This window comes from Cibotium barometz, chromosome 46, assembly GCF_041138505.1.
Source record: "Cibotium barometz isolate CiBa-2024 chromosome 46, ASM4113850v1, whole genome shotgun sequence".
Taxonomy (NCBI): Eukaryota; Viridiplantae; Streptophyta; class Polypodiopsida; order Cyatheales; family Cibotiaceae; genus Cibotium; species Cibotium barometz.
The window spans coordinates 32,860,484-32,867,902 of NC_141091.1; positions in this window are offsets into that span (position 1 = coordinate 32,860,484).

A 7,419-nucleotide genomic window follows, 5' to 3' on the forward strand; every position below is an offset into this window, starting at 1 on the left:
AGTGCTTGTGTGTGTGTATGTGTGTGTGTGTGTGTGTGTGTGTGTGTGTGTGTGATGTGGGCGAGTGTGTGATGTGGGCGAGTGTGTGTGTGTGATGTGGGCGAGTGTGTGATGCTTCTACTTTTTAGGAGGTGTGGAATACAAGTACCATGCCTGCGAGTTGGAATATTGGGCTTGTACGTTTATTGCCTAAAGTTCCATCCCCATTTAATATATGTCAATGGAGACCAATCACATTGATGAGGGCCATGTATAAGATATTTCGAATGGTCTTGGCCAATAGGTTGTAGTGATTTCTTCCTACTTTGATTCATTCAAGGAAATATAGATTTATTAAAGGTCGGAATATTTTGCATAATATACTAAATGTACAAATTGGATTTGATTATGCAAGGGCTTTGAGGTAAGAGGTGGTTATGATTCAACTAGATATTGAAAAGGCTTATGATCACGTTAGTTGGTCTTTTCTTTCACAACATATGCGGGCTATGGGATTTGGCCCTCGCATGTCTTCTTTGATTTATACTATTAGCCAACATGCAGTTGCTGGGCTTATGATTAATGGTTGGTGACGAGATTGGTCACGTAAGGATGCCCACTTAGCCCTCTCTTGTTTGCAATTGTTACACATCCAATCTTATCTCGACTAGATAAGCTAGTGGAGGATGGTGAAGTTGTAGGGCTTACTCTTCCAAGCGGACAACAAATGGTCGGCCAGGTATTGGAAGATGATTCTTTCATGTTTCTCAAGGCTCAAAGAGATAATGTTCAAAAGGATATGTCTATTTGGGATAATTTTGGTCTTACTTCAGGGTTATACATTAATATGCAAAAATTTGCTCTAATAAGCTGTACCGAGAGCGATTTGCTTGGTTTGCGATGTAATGGACATGTCATACAAAGGGGATGCATCACACGCCACTTGGGTTATCCGATTGGATTTGATGTTGATTCACAGGCTTTGTTGGCATGGATTTCTGCAAGGATAAATGATAAGTTTGTGTATTGAAAATCTCAGGGTTGGCCTATGCATGTTCAGCTCAAAGTGGCACAATCCATTATGATTAGCATGATATATTTTTCCTTGCTTTTATTGCCATGGACGAGCGAAGATTTGCATTAAAATAGCCAATTAGATTTATGATATGGAAAAGAGCAAGAAATAAGCCAAGGCAGACGTGGATTTCTTGGGAACATGTTACTACTCCGAAGAAGAGGAGTGGAGGGGCAGCACTATTAGATGTTAGATTACATATGGTTGCCAAGAGATGGACTTTATTGCAAGATATGTGTGTATCTCAAGAGGTATCTCAAGGCTCTCATAGAGGAGGTCACACTTGTTCATGGTAATACGAGGCTCGATGGTATATGGTGGGATGTAGTGAATGGTTCCCAACAGGTTCGAGTGGTGGTTTCACCTCTCCTTTCTCATTTGATGATCTCATGGAAGGAGGTGTTGGCACACACTAAATGGAAGCCTTCAAATCAACGATTGTAGTTGAATTCTATGGCAGGTGAGGTGTTGGTTAGTTCTCATCCTCATGACTTTTGGAGTGGCTTGACAAACTTGTTGAGTGGCCAAAATTTAATAGGATGGCTTGATTTAGACTAGTGAGAATTATGGATGCTTTGTTGTCACATGTAGAGGCCGCTTATTATCTTTTTTAAAAATCCATCAATATTTTCACGTTCCACGTGGATATGTACAGTTATGGGAGAAGGTGAGGGCATGACTTACATTGTTTAGTGATTTCCTTAGTTGGAGAATTAATAACCTTGGTTAGATTGAGAATTTTGAAAGCCTCAGGACATTGTCCAGCATTTTGAAAGCCTTAGGACATTATCCAGCGTACAACAAATCAAGTGTACCATATGATGGTGGAAATAAGCGTTGGATCACTGAGAAAGCTAATAGGATATGGAACATCAAGAAAAGTAGGGCCTGGTGAAAGGAAGTAATCTTACAGGGTTGGTGGTCTAAGATTCCATATCAAGGGAAGATGTTCCTATGGTGCATGCTAGTGTTAATCTAATTCTAGGATTAACGAGAGCTACCGCCAATATCTTACATCAAGGAGTCACGATAGATACACCAAAGGGTCATACATTCAAGATATGAAGCAATAGTGTCCAAAGCTACAACTTGGACGGGCGTCCGTAATGGTGTGATGTACTTCATGGATATATTATGAGAGTAGTCATTGTAATAGCATTAGGCCTCTTATGAGTCTAAAGTGCCTGGCCGACCATAGTTTAAGTGAGTGTGAACACTTATGGCCATGTATATAAGTGAATTTCTCTCATAATACAACATACCTCTCCCATTGTGCAATTGAATCTTGCTCTTGCTAATCTATCTCCGTAATGCATGAGGTGTGTGAGTGAAGTGAGGTGAGAGGAGGGACGAGGACCTGTAGTGTAATGCAGTATGTGACAACACTCGAGAGACGCGGTGGAATTGCTTCACAAGGAGTTGTAGAGCTTGGAGACCTCAAGGGTTACAAGTTCGGCCATTGGAAGATCCTCACACAGTTGCGGTTCAGTAGGTAATCTCTTTTTAGATATGTTTCAAGGGAGAATTAGGGTGGAATTGCTTCTCAAGGAGTTGTAGAGCTTGGAGACCTCAAGGGTTACGAGTTCGGCCATTGGAAGATCCTCACACAGTTGCGGTTCAATAGGTAATCTCTTTTTAGATATGTTTCAAGGATAATTAGGGTGAGCCATAACATTTTTGGCACCGCTGTCGAGGTGGTGTCATCGGGTTTTACACCCCCTATCACTTTGATTCCACCGGGCTTTGGTTCCTTGCCTAACATTCCCGCAAATCCTATAAGTACCAACCCTTTCCTGGATGTCCACACCTTGGACATACTGACTCATCTAGGAAGGGGGGTGGCCCAAGGACTCACTGAGTCTCTTCAACAAGAGCACTCACATACGGCCTAAATGATTCATACAAAAATATGGCTGTACAAATTTCCAAAATTATGGGCAAAGATGATGAAACAACAGACCCTGTTCAATTCATTTAAATGTTTGAACAGAGATATGAAGCCTTTGGAAATCCCAACTACCCCACTAAGGTACATGCATTGAACTTATTCTTCGAGAGAAAAGCTAGTCGATGGTTCATCACATTGATGCCAGTGATTAAGACCAACTTCAAAACTTTGAAATCAACCTTTATACATGGCTTTTCCAGACAAGGTGATCGATGGAGTGTAACAACAAAACTCTATTCAATTGAGCATCAACCAAATGAATCCATTAGAGATTTTATCCTTAGGATAAAGCTCTTGGACTCACGTTGTGAGTCGTGGAAAAAATTAAATGATGTTCAATTGAGGAGATGTTTCATGATGGGCTTGAAGAATAACAGCTTACACAACTTGATCATTGTATCTAATCCGGAAACATTCGATCAATGTTGTAAAGAAGCAATACATTTAGATGACAACATGCTAGAAGATGAGCATGCTACGAGGTGTTCCTCATCTAAACCATGTGAAGCAATGGCAAAAGAAAGATCGATCTCGAAATTGACATTCCCCGAATTTTATGCAGCCTTACTTAAAACCTTATAGCAAACATCTCTAAGAGAGGATGAAAACCTTCAAAACCAGACATCCTTAATGCCTCAAAGTGAGGAGCGAAATGCCTTGTGTTGAGTGCAATCACTACGACCATCCCAATCCTCATTGTGCATACAAGGCACATGTCCTTCTAGACTGCATATATTATAAAATCTTTGACCATGATACTAAAAAGTGTCCCGCTTCATCCACAATGGACTCAAAACCTCCATCTCCCATGCACCAAACACAGAAACAGTCTCCAAAGGGTAGAAACTGCTCAGGAAGCAGTTAATCGACGATGACAATACCATACTGCGATAAAGAGGATCCAACTTTAATGGGTTTCTATGATGCTAAATGCAAACGGATACAAGCCTCTGCACACAAAGTCCCCTAAGCTTGCACAAAGAAGAAAGCCTCAACACCAAGCACATCGGCCACCAAATTACAGTGTTCGTCAAAGATGGGTGCCTATGCATGTGCTTCAACAACAAGGATACTATGATGGAAATTCCATCATATGGTTGCCAAAATCGAACAATGTGAAGAAAACCTCACCACCAACTTCAACCCCAACAACTTCACCTAAAGTTTGACAAGAATGGAGACCCAAGCAACAGCAAAAGCAAATCACTCAACCACTCTCGTGCATTCAGCACCAACACAAGAGCTTGTTTGTTCAAAGCAAACAATTAGCAGTCTTCCCTATTACCTCGACATCATTTCAGCCACACAAATTCAAGAATCAATACGGAGACTTAGGAGCACATCAAGAATAAAATAACAATACACTTGTCACCCCTCTAGAAGTGAGAAATGAGTGCACAAGAAGCTGTTGCTTACAAATCATGACCTAGATGACTATAAAATAAATAAATAAATAACCCTCAAGGTCAAAACCTGCGAATTCATAGAATTCCATCTCATGGAATTACAATTCATGGAGTTCCATCTCACCGCTTAAGAACCTGCACTTTCAGGATTCAACCCCATCACGGATAAAGCCATATCACGCAATAGCCACTATATATTTGTTAAGCTTATTGCTTACTATTCTTTTGGCTAAATGAATGTAGCAGCTGCTTCATGAGTACATAACCATACTTATGCACTGGAGAACATTTGCACCAAAGTCTCATGCAATAGCCACTTTATATTTGTTAAGCTCATTGCTTACTATTCTTTTGGCTAAATTAATGTAGCTCCATGAGTACATATCCATACTCATGCACTGGAGAATATTTGCACCAAAGCCTCACCATCGACAACTTCCAGGTGCATCTCTGGATGGGGGGGCCATGGTGGACGAAAGTCTGGTCAATGGTACAACCCATCGCCTTCAAATTACAAACCTCTCCAAACGACGCCACAATCTTCACAACTCAATGATTTTCAATCCCTAGTGAAGATCTCTATATTAGCCGCCTCGCAAGCCGAAAGTAATTTTTTCAATCCTCACCACAACAAGTGGCTACTTCAACACAGAGCAATTCAATAAGAGTCTATAACATTTGACAAGAATCCTGCCAAACAAAGGGACATAATCACAAGCTAATTACTTCAAAGGATGAATGTCGCTTCAATGAATCAAATGAGAAACTCAGAATCACCATCTCATTCTGATGATTAAGTCTACGTTCCTCCGAATCCTTCTCTCTCTTATCTCCCATTATTAACATCTCTTAGTGTCCCCAACAACAAAAATCACTTGTAACCTTGCCGATGATTACCAAAAACAAATTGAGCCCAAAAAAAAAGAAAAAAAGAAAAAGGGGGACTCACACAAATGTAAAAATGCAATCATTCAAAAAACCCCACCCCCCACCCCGTCAAAAATTCCCAATAAACCACTAACCTCTTCATTCACTAACTAGATTTTCTTATTTCCTCTAGAGGAACAAAGATCATTGAACATCGTTCAACATCAAAGCCATCAAACAAAGCTCGTTCATTCTCCCCGCACAAAGGTCTTCAACGCGATCACGCGGACACAGTCGTCATCAGAGGAAGGGGGGGATGTTAATCCAATTCTAGGATTAACGAGAGCTACTGCCATTATCTTATATCAAGGAGTCACGGTAGATACACTAAAGGGTCATACATTCAAGATATGAAGCAATAGTGTCCAATTCTAGGATTAACGAGAGCTACCGCCATTATCTTACATCAAGGATTCACGGTAGATACACCAACAAAGGGTCATACATTCAAGATATGAAGCAATAGTGTCCAAAGCTACAACTTGGACAGGGGCCCGTAATGGTCTGACGATAGAGTATTTATGGCGATTCCCGCTCCAAGAGCATGTGGTAGCAAGATCGGATGAAGTCCTAAGTGATGTAATTCATGGATATATTATGAGAGTAGTCATTGTAATAGCATTAGGCCTCTTATGAGCCTAAAGTGCCTGGCCGACCATAGTTTAAGTGTGTGAACACTTATGGCCATAGTTTAAGTGAGTGTGAACACTTATGGCCATGTATATAAGTGAATTTCTCTCATAATACAACATACTTTCCCATTGTACAATTGAGTCTTGCTCTTGCTAATCCTCTTGCTAATCTCTCTCCCTAATGCATGCTAGTGAGTGTGCGTGAGTGAAGTGAGGTGAGAGGAGGGACGAGGACCCGTAGTGCAACGCGGTGGTGTGACAATGCTCGTGGGGGAGACGCGGTGGAATTGCTTCTCAAGGAGTTGTAGAGCTTGGAGACCTCAAGGGTTACGAGTTCAGCCATTGGAAAGATCCTCCACGACAGTTGCAGTTCACCAGGTAATCTCTTTTTGGATGTGTTTAGGAGGATTAGGGTGAGCCATAACAGCTAGTTGGAGGCCTACCATTGGGAGACTAGTTTGGCGAAAGCAACGGATTGTTTCTAGTTATTGTGTTTTTTGTACTACATGCTTGGAACATCTTTTCATTTCATGTCCGGTGGCAAAGAAGGTGTGGGCTTTCCTTTCTCGTGTATGGATTCTATTTGACAAATAGGCCCATAAAGATTAAAGACTGGATTTATGGGAAGATTTCAAATGGGCCGGATAACCCAAACATTCATTTTTTTTATTTTTTCAGGTGGACAGGTTTGTGGTATATCTGGTTAACTAGGAATGCCTTCATAGTTGATGCAAAAGTTGCTATTACATCACGCATAGGTCATATAAAAGGGATACTATTGTGGCAAGTCTCTTCCTTCCGGTCAGCTCCTTTGGTGGAGAATGACACGGCTATGTATTGGGGGTACTCCGAGCTACACCTGTGGTTCGGAGTAATTAGCGAGGGAAAGCTAGTACATCACCTAGAAGCCATGTGGCCATTTGTAAAAATATATCTTCTATTACGAGAAAAAAAGAAAGAGAAATGGAGAGAGACATGGCTATATATTGGATGAGGGTACTCCAAGCTACACATGTGGTTCGGAGTAATTAGTGAGACAAAGCTAGTACATCACCCAACGGCCATGTGGCCATTTGTAAAGTAATTTTGGTAATGTATCTTCTATTACGAGAAAAAAATAAAAGAAGAAAGAGAAATGGAGAGAGTGAGTATGTGGCAGCATGCTAGTTTTGGGGTGTGTGTGTGTGTGTGTGTGTGTGTGTGAGAGAGAGAGAGAGAGAGAGAGAGAGAGAGAGAGAGAGAGTAAAATAGGGAGAGAGAACGAGAGTGATGGGTGAGAGTGTGTGTGTGTGAGCGATGGAGAGAGAGGGTAGTATGGGTGTGTTGACAAAGAGTGAAAGATAGAAGGCGATTAAAACAAGAAAGAAAGAGAGGCGTGTGTGTATGTGTGTATGCTTTAATGGCAGGGGCACTGGAGGCCCAAGGGGGTGAAGTAGATCAACAAAGCCAGAA